At 26.2% G+C, this 3,150-nt stretch overlaps 1 protein-coding gene across 3 annotated transcripts in view; it reads right to left on the bottom strand.

Moving 5' to 3' along the window:
* Nucleotides 1-447, bottom strand: part of LOC117175985 (zinc finger protein 761-like) — a 24,650-nt gene extending 24,203 nt beyond the window's left edge. For all 3 annotated transcript variants that reach the window (XM_033365897.1, XM_033365888.1, XM_033365908.1), the window contains exon 1: nt 288-447. The gene's annotated coding sequence lies outside the window, so the exon portion shown is untranslated. The remainder of the gene's footprint in view (nt 1-287) is intronic.
* Between the last annotated feature and the right edge of the window lie 2,703 nt (nt 448-3,150).

Here is a 3,150-nt window from a genome sequence, read left to right as displayed (position 1 = left end):
CATTATAATATGCGTATATCAATAAAATTCAAATAAAGACTGATCGCATGATAGATAGCCCCCACAGTGCCCCCCACATTGTACGGCACCATACGCCCAAGCGACCTTAAAAAGTCCCTTTTTAAATTAATAGCTTTGTTACCCTCTCTCTATCTCTAATAGTTAAATTTAAGTGAGATTTTAATTTTTTTCAGCATTTGTATTCATTTTTTCTTTATTTCTTTTGTTTTTGAAAAAAACTAACTCTTTTGTAAAAAAGTATAATCTTATTATGTGCCATGGATTACCTTAATATTTATCGAATACTTTTAACTTTTCCTCTGTGTTTTAATTGATTACTTCTTCATTTTCAGTGAGAATATTAATTCATATTAATTTTTGAATTTCTGATGTTTAATTCTGATATAATCGCTTATCATCACGTTTTCTATATCCTTTTGTTACTTTTCTTAAAACGATTTCTTATTTTCATTGATTGCTTCTCCTGTAAAGTAGATTCTTTCTATTCTAGATTATATTCTAGCTATATATATTGAGGGGTAATCTTGATGTTTTGAATTTATCCAGTAAGTTAGTGCAATATATGAGAAGCCCTCCCCTTCCATATTATTTCGAAAATAGTTGCTATTTTTTAAAATTATTTAATTTTTTAATTTCGAAACATTCGTTAAAAATTCAATTTTTCAATTAAAAATTTATATTATTTATGTTTTATTACATTAATACATGCTTCATATAATGTTTTCAAATTTTTTACCTACCTGAAAAATTATGTTACTAAAATAAACTGAGAATTTTTAAAATACTGATTGCAAAATAAGTATAGCAATAAAATTAAATTATAACTGTTTTGAAATTTATTACTTTTATATTGATAAATTTTTGGCTATTAGAATTTATTATTCTAAAGTCAATATGATTGTTCTTTTTAATGCAAATTATCTCGTTACATTTTTGAAAAACAAAGTGAAATATTTCGATGAAATTCTTAAAATACTGCAGTTCTCTGGAAGGTCAGTGAAAAGTTAGTTAAAACGTGATCTTCTACAAGTGATCTGTTTGGGATGTATTAAGTAGCTCGTAAAAATTGAGTCCCTCGTTCCACAACAGGGATAAAACCTATGTTAAAAAAAGTCGCCTCGTCTCATTCTTTCTTTCTCCCTCTTTAAGAAGTACCTTTTCCGAAAACCTGACAACTCCTGAGAGTTTGTCTGTTCTAAATTCAGTTGGTTTACGATTATGTCGTGATTTTTTGCAACACTGCATATCATAATATTCAGTCATGTTATTCTTTTTCAATTTTTGTGAAAAGAAAAACGACATTAAAGTTGCCAGAGTGTTTTTATCAGAATAATCTGAATAATGTTTGAACTACAGTTTGCAATTTTTATACTGTGTTTTTTAATAATTGATGTAATATTCTATTCTGTGATTCCCAAGTGTGCAAAGGACGAAAATAATACGTAGACTTTGAAATTGTTCGATGGGACAAAAATACAGGAAGTTAACATTTTTATACAAAATTATTAAAAAGAGTTATTTTTTGTCTACAATTGATTGTTCTTTATTTATAAGTTATGGACTTTATTGAAATATAGGAGGACCTGCGACAAATATTAAAGAATTTTATCTATAATTATAAATAAAACTAAGGTCCACAATTTTTCGAAAACATTTTTTTTAAATATCAAATTTAGGGTGTTTGTCCTAAACATTTTTGTTACACCAATACAAGAGTTAGTTTTGTTTTCAACAACAAAAGAAATAAAGAAAAATTAGGTAAAAATTCTGAAAATTAAAAAAAAATCTATCTCAAATTTGACTATTACCATCAAGATAGAGAGAATGTAACAAAGCTATTAATTTACAATTATTATTTTTAAAAACAATTTTTCCCCTTGTAAATCATGAAAAGTTATTATATTTCAGGATAAACGATATATGTAAAGTTGGTGAATATCAAGAGTAGTACTTCTTGTTTAACATATTTAGCAATTATTTTAAAAATTTCCACTTGTTTGAACCATTCTTTTTTTCCTTATTTTTCCGTAATTTATGATATTGAAAGTAATATATTTTTAAGTATATTTGGTAATTATTGAAGCAATTTTCATTTGTTCAAACAGTTATTTTTTCCTGTAAAGACTGAAAAGTTATTATTTTCTGGAATTAATCACAGAATTAATGAAAGTTTAAAACAATTTTTTTTACTTAAGAATATTTAGAAATTTTTAAAATAATTTTCGTTTGTTGAAACAATTGTCTTTCCCGTAAATCGTGAAAAGTTATTCTTTTCTGAAATTACTGACACAATTATCGAATGTTAAAAGTAATATCGGTTAGTTTAAATTTATTCACAAATATTTAAACAATTATTAATTACTCACTTACGCCTTCTCATAGGGAAGATGGAGAAAAGTCTAGTTTTTTCGAATCACTTACACTATTTCGCTTATTATTCAATATTTCCTTATTTCAGAACATACGCCCGATATTGTTTAACAATTAAATTAAATTGCTTCAAGAAAATTAATCAATTTTTACATTCTCATCAGAGAAGGTATTAGATTTGTGTAAAATTTGACCCCCTCTCCCCAGTTATTGTCAAATGTCCACGTTTTGAGACCCCCTGAATCCGAAAAACAGGTTTTTACGAATGTATGTTCGTTCCTAGTGTGTCTGTAGATTTTTAGTTTGTACGCACGATTAATTCCGAAATAATGGACAGATTGTATTGTCCTTTGGCACACTCTTAAGTATATTAAAATGAAGGTCAAGTTCGTTACCCAACTATTTTGGATGAAGATTCAAAAAGTGAGCGCATTTTGAACATTTTTGAGACCACTTTTTTTCAAGATTCAAAAATTCTATGTACGAATATTCATTGTATTTAAAAAGACGAACAATTTATCCTTATGACTTTTTCTGCTAAAATAAAAAATTACCAAAGTTATAGGATTTAGAAAATTCTAAAAAACACACGCAAATGAACATTCATTTTGAACCGATTAACGCACGATATATGCAAACAAATTCATAGAAGGAAATTGTTACTTTTTGAATTTTCTTAAAAAATCGAAAATTCAAATTTTGGTATAGAAAAAATAATGGAAAATAAAATATTACATTTTATTATTAAATAATTTCACA

The sequence above is a fragment of the Belonocnema kinseyi genome, chromosome 1 (assembly GCF_010883055.1).
Source record: "Belonocnema kinseyi isolate 2016_QV_RU_SX_M_011 chromosome 1, B_treatae_v1, whole genome shotgun sequence".
Taxonomy (NCBI): domain Eukaryota; kingdom Metazoa; phylum Arthropoda; class Insecta; order Hymenoptera; family Cynipidae; genus Belonocnema; species Belonocnema kinseyi.
This window is presented reverse-complemented; position numbering and strand designations above follow the sequence as displayed.